Source organism: Gossypium hirsutum, chromosome A05 (genome assembly GCF_007990345.1).
Source record: "Gossypium hirsutum isolate 1008001.06 chromosome A05, Gossypium_hirsutum_v2.1, whole genome shotgun sequence".
In the NCBI taxonomy this organism is placed as follows: domain Eukaryota; kingdom Viridiplantae; phylum Streptophyta; class Magnoliopsida; order Malvales; family Malvaceae; genus Gossypium; species Gossypium hirsutum.
In genome coordinates, this window is record NC_053428.1 from 51,868,588 (window position 1) to 51,885,755 (window position 17,168).

Consider the following 17,168-nt stretch of genomic DNA (forward strand, 5'->3'; position numbering starts at 1 on the left):
ATCGACCTCAATCGAGGAAAAGAAAAGATTGTGGACTAAATTGCAAAATCTTTGTATTTTGGTACCAAGGTAAGTTCATGTGTAAATAATGTAGCATAATGGTTATTTTTAAGTTATTGATGTTAATTATATGTTATGCTAAATTTTATTATGAAATGTATGCTTTGTGGTTAATTTCAAATAATATGTAAATTATGTGAACTACTTGTTAATATAATTGTTACCGAGTATTGATTTCGGCATTCTACGGAAGACGGCAAGGATAAGTGTTCGAGGAAAAAGCCCGTTTGAACCTTAGGAATAGATTAGGATACAAGTGACATGTCACTAGGATGGTTGAGCATCCGAACTCGTTGAGTTGAGTCCGAGTTCACTTATGGATGCGAATGTCCGAACTCGTTGAGTTGAGTCCGAGTTCGTGAGATGTAACTAGGCATCCGAACTCGTTGAGTTGAGTCCGAGTTCACTTATTGATGCGAACGCCTGAGCTCATTGAGTTGAGTCCGAGTTCGCTTATGGGCGGGTTACATGATTGCTTGATTGAATATGTGGCACTTATATGCAAATTATCCATGTATCCGAATTATATTCCGATGTGTTCAACGGGTAAAGTTCTACTCAATGGAGGAATATTCGAGATGTAAAGAGAAGTATTGGTGAGTGATGTGAAATGGATATTTTGGACAGGTATGTATTTAACCCTCGGGTTGAGTATTGATACAACCACTATAAGGTAATAAGATGATGAAAAATGATCAGAAATGTGATATGTGTTTTAGTGATGTATGTTAATGTTGATTGGTATAACTGTTTGTTATGTTACTTATTATTTGCATATGAACTTACTAAGCATTTATGCTTACTCCCTCCTTCTTACTCATTGTAGTTTTGGACAAGCCAGCTCAGGAGTCAGGATAGGTCGAAGGCTCAGTCACACTATCCGGAAGACTTTTGGTGAATGGCTTGTAAATTTAAGTATGGCATGTATAGCAATATACCTATTTTGTGTAAATGATATTATGGTATGGTTGTGGAATGGTTGAGGAAATGCTTGATAATGATAAATTATGAAAATGGTTAGTGTAGATTATGTTTGATGTTAAGGAAAACTATTAAGATACTTAGTGCATAAAAACTCATAAAAAGGATGAAATTTGCCATAAACAGAATACTGCAGCAACACTGATGCGAGTTTGAAAATTTATTAAAAATCATAGCAATTGAATTTGGTGATGGAATATATATCAAATTGAAGCTTATTATGTCTAGTTTCACATGAAACAAATGAAACAGGTAAAGGAATTATATGTTAGAAGATATTTGAATTTTAGTGAAACAGGGTCATAGCAGTTTTTGAATCCCCTGTTCCAAATTTAGAAATTCATTATAAATTATAAAGATATAATTAGGTGGTATATTTTATATCCTCAGAATTATTATTGAGTCTAGTTTTAGTAGAAACAAATCTCATAGTCATATGAATTTTGTACAGAGAGAAATGTGGTTCGTAGTAAACAGAGGTCAGACCAGTCGAGTCCTGAAACAAGGGTAACTTTAACTAATAAACTGTACTAATTGGCCCAACCAAAAATTCTAGAAAAAATTAGTAGATAGGTATATGAGTCTAGATTCAGGAAAAATTTACGGATCTTGATTTCGAGTTTCGTAACTGAAGATATGATTTTTCTTGTGACTGTGATGCAAGTAGCTTAAAAGCTGTGAATGTAGAAACAATAATCCAAAGTTCTAAAAATGTTAAACTAAGCTTAGTAACACCTCATACTCGACTCCGGCGATGGTCTCGGGTGTGGGGGCGTTACAGGGCATGTGCTAGCCGACTACTTGGTGCTACTGTTGCTAAGGGCTTCGGCACTTTGGTGTTTTGGTGCTTTGGGTTTTAAGTGTTAGATGAATGGGAAGGTGGGTGGTATTTATATAGGGAGAAATAGGAATTAGAGTAGAATTCTTAAAACAATTTAATTAATAAAAATTCTAAGTTCTATTCCTATATAATGATAACAACAATTAATAATTAGATATGTGCATATTAAATTATTAATTGATATTTAATTTATTTTAAACAAAGATAAAATAAAATTAATCCTAATTCTATGCTAAGTTGATAAAGATTAATATATAAATTATAATAGATATACTTATATATTAAATATTATGATCTTATTATCTTTATTAAAAACTTACCAAATAAAATCCTAAAATTGATAATAATTAATATATATTATAACGGGTATAATTATATATTAATAATTATCAATTTTTTTTATTTTTTTATACTAAAAACATTTATTCTAGAAGCCCTTTGAAAATATTTACAAAAAGAGGCATCTAGTTTTTATTATTCACGAAAAGAGTAACCAATTTTTAAAAATATTCAATTAAGTCCCTAGACTTAATGAAAATTTGAAATTGAGTCGCAAATTAAAACTCAGGTCAAAATTGACCTTTTTATTTGAAAAATCAAAGATTAAAATCTCTATTTAGAGAATAATTTTTAGGAAAATTATGTTGAAATCAATTCCCAGGAAAGATTGGAGGGGTCACAAGCGGTCCCGCTTAAGTTTCAATCTCCTAGACAGAATTTATTTAAACATACTAACCCCGAAAATATACCCTAAATCATTTATTAAAAAGGAACATAGGAAAATTTTAAACATCTGATAAAATGAACGAAATTTCATTCTGTTTAATCTTATCTCCCCAACAGTGTTTCAGGCGCTGAGCGTTAACTTGAAAATTACCTCCCTTACCTTGGAGCTTGAAAACTTCGTATGGATAGACATGATGAATCGTAAATGGATCGGACCAACGAGATTTTAGCTTACCTGAAAAGAATTTTAGTCTGGAATTAAATAAAAAAACTCGCTGACCTACTTCAAATTCTTGAACTCGAATGTGCTTGTCATGCCATTTCTTAAGTCTTTTCTTGAGTAATTTGGCATTTTCGTAGGAGAATAGCCGGAGTTCCTCTAGCTCATTGAGTTGGAGCATTCGTTTCTCTTTAGCAAGCTTAGGATCCAAGTTGAGTTGTCGAAGAGCCCAGTAAGGCTTGTGCTCTAACTCTAAGGGTGGATGACATGCTTTCCCAAAAACCAACCTGTAAGGTGACATCCCTAAAGGTGCCTTGTATATTGTTCTGTAAGCCCATAAAGCATCATCCAACCTTTTGGACCAATCACGTCGGTCTGGGCAAACTACTTTCTCAAGTATGCCCTTGATTTCCTTATTTGCCAGTTCAGCTTGCCCATTCATCTGTGGATGGTAAGCTATTGCAACCTTGTGTTTCACTCCGTGCCTGTCTCATAACCATTTTAACCACTTGTTCACAAAATAGGACCCTTCATCACTAATGATAGCTCTTGGGGTTCCAAACCTTGTGAACATTTATTTCTTCAAGAACTTAATTACAACCCTAGCATCGTTTTTCGGATAAGCTTCAGCCTCAACCCACTTGGACACATAGTCTACTGCTACCAATATATACTTGTGACCCAAAGACGGAGGGAAAGGACCAAGAAATTCAATACCCCATACATTGGTATATGCATGTCTAGTATTCGGCCTAGTATATGATATCCACATAAGACTTAATTAATAAATTGCAACCGTGGACAAGTCAAAGGGTTAGGGTGTGGCAACGGGTATATGCATGTCTAGTATTGGATCTAGGGAGAGCTTGGTACTTAAGCGGTCTTAATGACTCACCTCCTCTTTTCTGGAATCCTACCTGGTGCATAATGTTCACTCATCTTAGCTCACGGGACTCGTTAACGGGCCAAGGTAAGCAAAAATCATAATTAAGGGAAAATTACCGAAATGCCCCTAAGGGCGAAATTGACCAAAAATCCATAGGTGTAGAATGTAAGTATTATGGATGTGACATGCATACATATGATATTCTGCTTAGGTTGCATATGGGTGGGAATTATGGAACAGAGGAAGTATATGACGATCGCATGGTTGCTTGACAATCATGGATTCACTAACGGCTTTTAAAGCCCAATATGTAAATGAAGGTAGTTCCACAACCGGGCTACCACGGTGTGTGGGCTGGGTGGATCAATATTTATATCCCCACATGGTGTGACGGGGGACCAAACTGGTGTCTAACAGATGGATAATTTGGATGGGATTACATTGCATGATTGATGAATGATGTTTTTTTTAATGCTTGTTTTTGCCGAGGGTTGTACACATTGAGTTTGCGAAAACTCACCCCCTTCTTTTATTTTATCTTCAAGTGATGCTCAGTAGAAGGTTCGATGTATGGAGGGACTCTGGGTGGCCAGCTAGCAAGATAATTCGGACTTTTTCTTAAGCATTTATGTTTTTTATTTCTTTTTAAGTATGTTTCAGACCAGATTGTAATAAGGTTTTCATTGTGTTATTATTACTTAAATTATTATTATTATTTTTATTGTAATTACGAGAAGTTGAACATGGATTTCTTAAATTATAGTATGTTTTCTATGTTTCCACAACTAATTTTTTTTCAAATGTTTTAAACAAGGCTTTGTAACTGAAAGGTTTCTTTTAAAGTTAATTAGGGTTTCTTTTATTTTAAGAAGGGTTTTCAATGAAAACACGGTTTTCGCTAAAACACTTTAATGTGACACATCAGATTCGGTTGTAGCATCTGGGCCGAGTTTCGGTGTTACAGAATAAGCCACCAGTTGATAAGATTAGAAAACACGAAGCTGAGGAGTTTAGAGCTAATATGGATGATGATATCAAGAGAGTTAAATTTTGGCTTGAAAATACTATTCGGCTGTTGATGAACTTTCGAGCACACCAGCAGAATGTTCAAAATGTCCCATGTCACTTTTGAGAGATACAACGTATTAGTGGTGGAATACCCCAGTATTAGTGGTGCCGAGAGAAAGCGATACCCGAGATTTCTTTCAAGCTTAGTTTAGAAAGAAATACATAAGTCAACGATTCATTGATCAAAAGCGAAAAGAGTTTCTTGAACTGAAACAGGGTTGCATGTTTGTAACTGAATGCGAGCAAGAGTTTGTTAGACTCAGTAAATATGCTCGAGAGTATGTTGTGTCATGTGTAAAAGATTCGAAGATGGGTTAAATGAAGACATCAGACTATTAGTTGGGATTCTTGAATTAAAAGAATTCATTGTGTTGGTTGACAGAGCCTGTAAACTTGGCAAAGAAAAGAGAAAGGCAAATTTTGGAACTAGATATTCGAGGAAAAGATCAATGAATAAACCATATCAATTTTCATCATAGAAATCATGAGATTTGTTTAGTCGCTCAAATGCTTCAGTGGGATATTGAAACAGAGATCGTGTAAAATAATAATCAAGTCCTAAAGCTCAATCTACATCATTATCGAGTGTTGGCAGTGTGAGAAATAATAAACCCGAATGTCAATGATTCATAAGACAATATCCTAGTGAATGTAGGATGAGTGACCGGGCTTGTTTCAGACGTGACTCGCAAGATTATTTTATTTGAGATTGTCCCAAATTAGATCAGAAAGACAAATTCCAGAATGTAAGATCGAGCAATATAGCTATTAGAGGGAGGCCACCTAGAAATACAGGGAATGTGTCTAGTAGTAGAGAAATGACTAAGGACTCCACTGTGAGATCCAAGGCCAGAGCACCTGCAAGAGCTTACGCTATTCACGCTCACAAAGATGCATCATCACCTGATGTTATCATTGGTACGTTTTCTCTTTATGACACTAATGTGAATGCTTTGATTGATCCTAGATCAACTCATTCGTGTATTTGCTTTAATTTGGTGTCTAGTAAGAGTTTGCCTATTGAGTCTATTGAGTTTGTGATTAAATTATTGAACCCCTTAGGCAAATATATTCTAGTTTATAAAGTTTGCAAGAACTTTCCTTTAGTGATTTGGGGTTACTATTTTTCGGTTGATTTGATGCTGCTACCTTTTGATGAATTCGATGTAATATTGGGTATGGATTGGTTGACGTTACATGATGTTGTTATGAATTGTAGATGAAAGACAATTGAAATGAAATGTTAGAATAGTGAAATCCTTTGAATTGAATTTGATAAATCGAGTGGATTTTCTGTTGTGATTTCGTCTATATCAGCTCAAAGATGTGTGAGAAAAGGTTGAGAAGCTTATCTTGGTTTGGATACAAAAGTGTTTGAATCTATGATTGAATCAATGCCAGTTGTCTGTGAATATCTGGATGTGTTTCTAGAAGAATTATCGGGGTTGCCACTGATCAGAGAGGTTGAATTTTCTATTGAATTAGTGCTGGGAACATCACCTATATCTATAGCTCCATACAGAATGGCTCTGACAGAATTGAAAGAGTTGAAAGCTCAGTTGCAAGAGTTAACTAATAGAGGTTTTGCACGACTTAGTTTTTCGCCCTAGGGTGAGCCAATGTTGTTTGCAAAGAAGAAAGACGGGTCAATGAGAATGTGTATTGATTATTGACAACTCAGCAAAGTTACGATAAAGAACAAGTATCCTTTTCTGAGAATAAATAACTTGTTTGATTAGTTGAAAGGGGCAACAGTATTCTCGAAGATTGATTTGAGCTTAGGCTATTATTAGTTGAGGGTTAAAGATTCAAATGTGCTGAAAACTGCGTTTAGAACAAGGTATGGGCACTATGAATTTCTTGTTATACCTTTTGGATTGACTAATGCTCCTGCAATTTTATGGATTTGATAAATCAGATTATTAGACCGTTTTTAGATAGATTTATTGTTGTATTCATTGACAACATTCTGATCTATTCTCGAGATGAGTCTGAGCATGTCGAGCAGTTGAGAATTGTGCTACAAACCTTGAAAGATAAGAAATTGTTTGCTAAATTCATTAATTGTGAGTTTTGGCTTTGAGAAGTTGGATTTTTGGGACATATTATTTCAGTTGAAGGCATACGAGTTGATCCGAGCAAAATTTTTGCAGTTGTTGACTGGAAACCACCGAGAAATATATCTGAAGTCAGAAGTTTTCTAGGCCTACTTGGCTATTATCGACATTTTGTTAAAGGATTCTTGATGATTGCTACACTGATGACTAGATTGCTACAAAAAGATGTGAAGTTCGAGTGGTCTAAAAAATGTCAACAGATTTTTGATCAGTTGAAAGCATTATTAACTGAGGCACCACTGTTGGTTCAACCTGAGTCGGGTAAAGAGTTTGTGATTTTTAACAACGCGTAATTGAATGGTTTGGGTTGTGTTTTGATGCAAAAGGGAAATGTGATAGCTTATGCCTCTAGATAGTTGAAACCGTATGAAAAGAATTATCCGATGCATGATTTAGAGTTGGCCGCTATTGTATTTGCACTGCAAATTTGGCGACATCATTTGTACGGCGAGAAGTGTCATATCTTTACCGATCACAAGAGCTTGAAGTATATAATGACTCAAAAAGATCTGAATTTGCGACAACGAAGTTAACTAGAGTTGCTGAAGATTACGAGTTAGTGATTGATTATCATCTGGGGAAAGTGAATGTAGTCACAGACGCTCTGAGTAGGAAATCTTTATTTGCTTTGAGAATGACGAATACTCAGTTAACCTTATCTGATAATGGTTCAATTCTAGCAGAGTTGAAAGCTAAACCAGTTTTTCTTCAGCATATTTGTGAAGCTTAGAAGTGTGATAATGATTTACAAACCGAAAGAATGCAATGTAAGTCGATTAGTGATTCAGACTTTCAGATTGGATCTGACGATTGCTTAATGTTCCAAGGCAGAATTTGTACACTAAAGAATTCTAAGCTCATTCAGAAAATTCTAAATGAAGCACACAGTGGTTGTTTATCTATTCATCTGGGGGTACTAAAATGTATAATGATTTGTAACAATTGTATTGGTGGTTGGGCATGAAACGAGACATTTCAGAGTTTGTATCGAGATGTTTAGTTTGTCAATAAGTAAAGCCAAACATCAAGTACTTGCGGGATTATTACAACTTGTAATGATACCATAGTGGAAATGGGATAGAGTTACGATGGATTTCGTATCAAGTTTATCTCTGACTCTAAAAGAGAAAGATGCTTTTTGGGTTGTCATTGATCGACTCACGAAATCAACACATTTCATTCTGGTACGTACAGATTATTCACTTGATAAATTGGCAGAGTTGTATATTGCTGAGATAGTTAAATTACACGGGGTGCCAACTTCGATTATATTGGATAGAGATTCGAGGTTTACGTTGTGATTTTGGAAAATGTTGCCAGAAGCTTTGCGTACAAAGCTGAACTTTAGTACTGCATTGCATTCGGAATTTAACGGTCAGTCTGAGAGAGTAATACAAATTCTTGAAGATATGCTTCGCTGTTGTGTTTTGGAATTTGAACGCAATTGGGAGAGATATTTTCCATTAGTTGAATTTGCATATAATAACAAATTTCAATAACGTATAAAAATTGCACCGTATGAAGCATTGTATGGTAGCAAATGTTGAACTCTATTGTACTGGACCAAGCTTAGTGAGAAAAAGATTCACGAGGTTGATTTTATTAGAGAAACTGAAGAGAAAGTGAAAGTAATTCATGACAGTCTAAAAGCAGCTTCAAATGGACAGAAATCGTACGTGGATTTGAAACGAAAAGACATTGAATATTATATTGGCGACAAAGTGTTTCTAAAAGTATCTCCATGGAAGAAAATTCTTTGATTTGGTCGCAAAGGCAAACTGAATCCTCGATTTATCAGGCCGTGTGAAATCATTGAAAGAAGAAGACTAGTGGCATATCGACTAGCATTACCATCAGAATTAGAAAATATCCATAATTTGTTTCATGTGTCGATGTTACGTCGATATAGATTGGATCCATCACATGTAATTTCTCCGACAGAGATTGAAATTCAACCCGACATGTCATACAATGAAGAACCGATTAGAATTTTAGTTCGAGAGGTTAAATGATTGAGAAATAAAAGCATAGACTTAGTAAAAGTACTTTGGAAATGACACGATGTCGAAGAAGCCACGTGGGAGCCCGAGGAAGCTATGAGAAAATAGTACCCTCACCTTTTTGCTGGTAAGATTTTCAGGGACGAAATCCCTAAGGGAGAGAGTTGTAACAGCCCGTCTTTAGTCAAATCAGAATAGTGGTTTCAAAACCACAAATCCAAAGTCAAAATAATTATTTTATTATTATTTTAATGTTTACAGATGATAGTGTGTTTGTGTGAAAGTTTCGTTCAGAAATTTTATCGTTTAAGTGGTCAATTTGATAAAAAGGAATAAATCGCGTAAAATGTAAAAGTGATGTTCTATTAGCTAAAGGTATCTAATAGCTATAAAATTAAAAATTAGAGGTCCTTATTTGGTAAATATACCATTTTTAAATGAGTGGACAATTATGGACATGCATTAAGTGATTATAATGTTTTATAACTAAGGTAATTAAGTATATATGTAATTAAAAATAAATAAATAAAACGAAATCATAATTTGGTGTCCATCTTCTTCATTGCCGAAAATTAAGGAAGGAAAAACACCATTTTTGTGATTTTGAAGGTTCGGCCATGGTACCTTAAGCATGTAAGTGATTTTTGACTCAGTTTTTAATGATTTCTATGTTTTTAAGATCGTTGTATCTAGGTCTAGCTAGCCCAGGGACTATTTTGCAAAATTGTCAAGGTTTAGGGTTTTTTCCATTGATGAATATATGAATATTTTGATGTTTGATGATAGTTCCGCAAGTTTTGTTAAGTGATTTTTAGTGAAAATGCAAATTACGGATTAAATTGTGAAATGTGGAAACTTTTTTGTTAAAAATGTGAAATAAATGAAAAATATGGGCTTCTAGGGACTTAATTATAATTTGGCTAGTATGGGTTTCGGTGAAATTGCATGAATTTGTGATTTTATGAAATAAGGACTAAATTGTAAAAGTTGTGAAATACTTGGGGCAAAAGTGGAAAAGTGCTTTAATGAGTGTTTTGGATTAAATTGAATAGAAAGATTATTAAAGAAGCTAAATCTGATACTATATAGATCAAGAAAAATGAAGTTTGGATCTAAATTGGGGGGAAAAACAAAATACTCGACTAATCGACCTATTTCATCGTTTTTGTGAATCGAGGTAAGTTCGTATGTAATATGTTTCATTGTAAATGTATTTTAAATGCTTTGATATTGCATAAAATGTGAATATGAGAGTACATACATGTTCGATGATGATTGACAAACGTGAAAATCCCAGTTGAACCTTAGGAATAGATTAGGATACAATGACATGTCATTAGGGGTTATTGTGATATTGTGATTCAGGTGCTGGTCCTGTACATCCTACCAGTGGCTGAGTATACCAGCATGTGTTGCAGTTAGTTCACAGCTTGTGTGAGCAGCACTGTGTTGCTACGTCTTGACCCACAGCTTGCATGAGCAGGCTCATTGATAGCTCGAGAGTGAGCATGTATGTGATATGAGACTGTGATAACATTGGCTATGTATATGGCACTTTGGTGTGAGTTTCCCGTGCGGGTAAATGAAAAACGTGGTTGAGTATGAGATTGATACGAGATGGTACAAGTATGTACATAAACCATATAAGCTTTAAATCGAAGAGATTTATGAAAGACACGTATAATCTTATGATTGAATACATGAAAGGTTTGTTAGTTAATATGAGTTACATGTTGATATATATTCAATTTGTTGAATTGTAACACCCTCACTTGTATTCAATGCTGGAATAGGTTACGAAGCATTACCGGACTTATAACAATAACCATACTTTCTCATAGATTAAATCAATTCATACAGTCATATTCATTCTCAAACAATTGTCCTATAATAGCTTACAGCTTAATATGCTTAGAAATGGTTCGGACTAAACCGATATTCAGAAAAGTTTGGGAAACTTATAAATTTTGCTTCAAACAAGGACATGTGAGAACCAAAATTGACCCTAGTCGGGAAGTGGTTTCAGGACTGCTAAACCGAGTCACCGAAATGTTCGAATGTGATATTTATGGTCTAGAATATGTAATTATGAATGTGTGAAAATTTCAAGCTTCGATTTAGTCGATTGCATGTGAGTTTTAGTAAATAGGACTTATGTGAGAAATTTTTGAAATGTGATAGGTCAAAGCATAAGGATCTATTAGTGCATGTTGAAAAAGGGGGGACTTGCATGTCAATTTCCCCCCTTTATTAGTAGTGGCCGGCCATGACAAGCATGGTAGACCAAGTGTGATGGGCAAGAACATGTCATAGACATGTTGTGTTGGTGCATCATGGTGGAAACAATAAATAAGGAGCATGGGCATAAAATAATGAAAGGGAATATGATGAAAACAAAAAAAAAGTGTGTGGTTGTTTCCCCCCATTGCCGTGAGTTAAAGAAAAGAAAAGAAAATTTTGTTCATCCTTTTTTATCTTCTTTTGCCGAAAATTCTAAGGAAGGAGGAAGGAGTTCTTGCTTCATGTTTGGTTTGGAAGAGGATTAGGAGGAGGTTTGGCCATACTTGTATCTAGATCAAGGTATGTTTGAGGTTGTGCCATGAGATTCATGCATGTTTTTAGTTGCTAGCTTGAGTTCTAATTAGCCCATGGTTCAAATCTTTGCTATGTCATGGGGATGATATTCGGCCTAGGTGGATTTTGTGTTAATGCCATTGCATGCTAAATATGAAGCTTGTTAATGATGCATGTGATGGTGGATTGATGATTCTTGAATCTTCTTTTTAGCATTTTTGAGTGAGCACATATGTGCATTGGTTGCTAGATGGAGAAGAATCGGCTAGCAAGTTGTGTGCTAAGGCCGAATATAATTTTTCTATATTAATGAGTAATGCATGTGTTAAATTGATGGAAAGGGAGAGGATGCTTTACTAGTGTATATATGTGTGTATTAGCCAAGTTTTGAACTTGAAACAAAATGGTGTTTAGTCAATACAAGTGACCATACTTGTAGAATGTATTAAGTGTTGCAATCGGCCCCAACATAGACATGCATATTCGGCCATAGGAAGGAGATTGGTGTTGCATGTATTCGGTTAGAGGCAAGCATATTGATGCTTTTGCTTGGCTTAGAAAATTCGGCCAAGGGGGAAAATTAGCCAAAATGTTGAGTTTGATTCATGATTTCGTACATATGTGACTTTAATGTCTAATGTATAAATATGGGCTAAGTGCCTTGTGTTCCTCTTTTCGATGCTCAAATGATTAAATCAATTTATTTGTTTAATTAAGCTCAAGAGCAAAGGGGAACTAAATCCGATAAAGGGAAGGAAAAAGTGGTCGATAGCTATCGGAATCGTTCGACAACATCCGAGGTAAGTTCTTGAGTAAAGAGCTTAAATTATGATTTGATTAGATCATGTTTCAAGCAAATCAAAATCATGCTCTCTGTGTGTGGCTATTGAGCCGAAATTGCAAGAATGATAAGTGTCTTGTGTTTGAGTTTTGCTAACGAAAACGAAATACGAATGTGCCATGATTTATTGTTAAATGTGCATGGTTATTTGAATGATGTCCGGGCTAAGTCCGAAGGCTTTGTGCTAAGTGACCATATCCGGATAGATCCGAAGGCATTTGTGCGAGTACTAATTCCGGCTAAGCCCGAAGGCATTTGTGTGAGTTACTAATCCGGGTTAAGACCGAAGGCATTGTACGAGTTACTAATCCGGGTTAAGTCCGAAGGCATTTGTGCGAGTTACTATACCGGGCTATGTCCGAAGGCATTTGAACGAGTAGCTATATCCGGTTAATTCCGAAGGTACGTGATTTGGGAATGAATGATCTTGCTGTAAAAATTTCAATTAATACGCTTGAAACATCCCAACATTGAGGTATGTTTCGTATGTGCTTTGAATTAGTTGAGCCCTTACAAATAAGTATTCGCTCAGTTGATAAATGAGCTACCGGCCTTTGGCTAAGTTGATCTTTGTGTATGAATAAAAGGGTTGGTAATGTGAAGTAAGTATGATATTGAAAAATTGTGCATATGAAATTATCCGTTAAGCTACATGAATGCTATACTTTTGTTGTGCTGGAATCCCTTGCTCAAAACTTACTAAGCATAAATTGCTTACTCCGTCTCCTTGATTCTCTTTTTTATAGATTTTGGTTCTCCAGCTATCGGACTCGGGATTTTGAAGTCGAAGTCGCCCACACTATCAAAGCCCCCCTTTTGGTACAATTTGGTTGAACTTCGAAATGGCATGTATAGGACTACCCTTTTGTTGGGGGTCATGGACCCTTTGGACTTGTATAATTTTGGATAGCCATGCGAAAATGGCTTATATATGTTTGAGTATAATGTATAATCATTTGTATGGACATGGTTATTGAGAGGTGTGGATATGCTTAACAAGGATTGGCCATGGGAATGGTTAATCACTATCATAATTTGTGCTATTTATGCTAAAAGGGCTAGTTGAATCATGGAAACTATGAAATAGGTAAAGTCTACCTTAAGGCAGATGCTGACAGCAGCAGTGATGTAGATTTGGAAAATCACTAAAAATAGTAGGAAGGGAATTAAATGTGAATAAATTATGTAAACGAACCTTGATGATCTATTTTCATAGGAAAGTACGAAACGGTCATATGGACAGTATGTTAAGAGATATTCAGGTTCTCGTGAGACAGGGCCAGAATGGTTTCTGGATTTCCTGTTCCGACTTTGGAATTCATTATAAATTAACCAGAGACAATTAGGAGTCATACCATATATTTATAGATTCCTCTCTAGTCTTTCTATAGAAACAACGGCATCAGTATTGAAGCTCTGTGCAGGGGATATCTAGTCGTAATGCGAAAGGTCAGTGTAGTCGATCCCTGTAATGGGAGATTTACTATAAACTGTACTAATTGGCACCAAAATTCTAGAAAAAATGTAGATGGGCATATGAGTCTAGTTTTAGAGAAAATTTACGGAACTGGATTCCGAGTTGCTGAACTCAAGATATGATTTGTAAAGCGACTAGTATGCAGATTGGCAGTGTCTGGGAAATTTTTTATAAGTGGTTTAAAGTCTATTAACCCTCGTGTTCGACTCCGGTGACGGTCTCGGGTTCGGGTGTTACATTTGATTGGTATCAGAGCTACGGTTTAGTCGATTCTAGGACTACCGTAATGCGTTGGGTCTAGCTATACATGCCATTTTATGTGATTATTTGATAGTGTGGTGATTTCTGACATTGTAAATGTGTTTATTTATAGTAATGGATCCCGATCCTGACCGAGCGGTAGCTGATGATCTTGAGAGTGTAGCGCCTGCTCCCGCATAAGGGACAGCGCCGCGGACTCTCAACCTAATGCTAGTAATCCGATGATGAAGCTAGACAAGCTTTCTATAGCGTGATGAATGATTGGTTCAACCATACATTCGAACTAATACGGCTGTTCACACCTCCCATTCCCGACTAATACAACCCCCGCACCTACACTACCTCCGAAACTGACCAAATAAGGTCAAATAGCCCCTAGTTGACAGAATCCGAAAACATGGGGCTACTGAATTTAAGCTACGGATAGCGACGATGCCGAGCAAGCTGAATTTTGGTTGGACAACACTATCCAGGTACTCGATGAGCTATCTTGTACACCCGGATGAATGTCTAAAGTGTACTATCTCCTTGCTACGCGATTCTGCCTACTATTGGTGGAGTACTCTGACTTCGGTTGTGCCCCGAGAGCAGTAACTTGGGAGTTTTTCCAACTGAGTTTCGAAAAAGTATATCAGTCAGAGATTTGTTGATAAAAACGGAAGGAATTTCTTGAGCTTAAGCAAGGTTCTATGTCAGTTACTGATTACGAGCGAAAATTTGTTAGACTTAGTAGATATGCTCGGGAATGTGTTTCGTCTGAGGCTATCATGTGTAACGCTTCGAGGATGGGCTGAATGAAGATATAAAATGTTCGTTGGCATTCTTGAAATACGAGAGTTCGTAGTACTTGTCGAGCGAGCTTGTAAGCCGAAGGCTTAGAAAAGAAAACAAAAGTTGATGTGGGAACTGGAGAGTTTCGTAAAAGATCCTCGGGAAGGTCTCTTCAACAGGCATTGAAGAAATTTCGAGATGATGTGGGCCGGTCTAGAGGCACTTCGGGCCTTTTTAGACGAGATCGTGATCGACCCCCTGTGGGTACACGAGGCACTTCGGTTGCCAGTGTTGGGATGAACGTCGAGACAGAACGAATGTCGATATTGCGTAAATGGCATTCGGGGAGTTGTAGATTCCTGACCGCTCCTGTTACAAGTGCGGATCAGTTGACCACTTCATTAAAGATTACCGAGGTTGTCAGAACAGAATGTAAATCGAGTGGGAACTGGTGCTACCACTGCTCGAGGTAGACCATCTAGAAATATGGGCAATGCTAGCGGTGGTCAGAGAGGATCTAGAGATGCTCGACCAGATCCGAGGCTCGCGGCCTGCTAGAGCTTATGCTATACGTGCCCGCGAGGATGCTTCTTCGCCTGATGTTTACTGTACTTTTACTCTCTTTGTACTATGTAATTGCTTTGATTGACCCGGTTTACTCATTCTTAATATGTGAACTTGATCCAGTAGACTTTACCTATTGAGTCTACTGAGTTCGTATTCGGGTGTCAATCCTTGGTCGTTACGTGCTTGTCGACAAGTGTGTAAGAATGTCCCTAGTAATTCGAGTTCCTGTTTTCCGGCGACTTGTGCTTTTGCGTTTGTGAATTTGATGTTATTCTTGGTTTGGATTGGTTGACCGCGCATGATGCGGTTGTGAATTGCAAAGCAGACTTTGATTTGAGGTGCGCAATAACGAGATAATCCGAGTTGAGTCTACGGACTTAAAGGGTTGCCAGCTGTATATCCTCAATGTTGGCCAGAATATGTAAGAAAGGGTGCGAAGCATACCTTGCGTATGTACTTGATGACAAAGATTAGAAAGAAACCCGAATCTGTGCCGGTGGTTTGTGAATACCCGGATGTTTTCCTGAAGAATTACCGGGTTTACCACCTGTTCGGGAGATAGAGTTTGATATTGAGCTTGTACCTGGGACTACGCCGATTTCGATAGCTCCGTATCGTATGGCACCAACCGAGTTAAAGAGTTGAAAGCTCAGTTGCAAGAATTGACGGATAGAGGTTTGCTCGACCAAGTTTCTCACCTTGGGGTGCACCAGTATTGTTCGTGAAAAAGAAGGACGGAACCATGAGGTTGTGCATTGACTATCGTCAGCTGAATAAAGTGACAATAAAGAACAAATATCCGTTACCGCGTATCGATGATTTGTTCGACAACTGAAGGGAGCCTCAGTGTTCTCAAATAGATTGAGATCGGGCTATTATCAGTTGCGATTCGAGATTGGACATACCCAAAACTGCTTTCAGAACGAGTATGGTCACTACGAGTTCTTAGTGATGCCGTTGGGCTCACTATGCCCTGCGTATTATGGATTTGATGAATCGGTCTTCAGACGCATTTGGACCGGTTCGTAGTTGTGTCATTGATGACATCTTGGTCTATTCAGAGATGAGACCGAACATGCTGAGCACCTGGACTAGTGTTGCAATTTTGGGATACAGTTATATGCTAAGTTCAGTAAGTGTGAGTTCTGGTTAAGAGAGGTTAGCTTCTTGGGTCATGTGGTATCGTCATCGGGTATTCGAGTTGACCGACAATTTCAGCCTACTTACTGGAACCTCCGGAAATATTACTGAGGTTCGGAGCTTTTGGGACTCGCGGTTATTACCGACGATTTGTCAAAGGTTTCTCGATGATAGCCACAATGACGAGCTACTTCAAAGGATGTTAAGTTGAATGGACGGGAAATGTCAGAAAAGTTTCGATCAACTGAAAACTTATTTGACTGAGCTCCAATTTAGTGCAACCGAATAGGCAAAGGTTGTCATTTATAGTGACGCATCCCTACTTGGGTTGGGTTGCATATTGATGCAAGAAGGTTCGAGTGGTGGCCTATGCGTCGAGACAATTAAAGCCACATGAGAAAATTATCGACCCATGATCTTGAACTAGCTGCCATCGTATTTCTTTAAAAATATGGCGACGTTACTTATTTGGGTGAAAGTGCCATGTATTTTCGGATCCAAAGTCTCATATTTGATGACTCAAAGGACTTAATCTGCGACAAGACGTTGGCTTGAGTTGTTGAAGATTACGAGCTTGTCATTATTACCCCGGGAATGGCTATTGGTGGACCCTAGCCGATCATGTTTGCTTCGAGCGT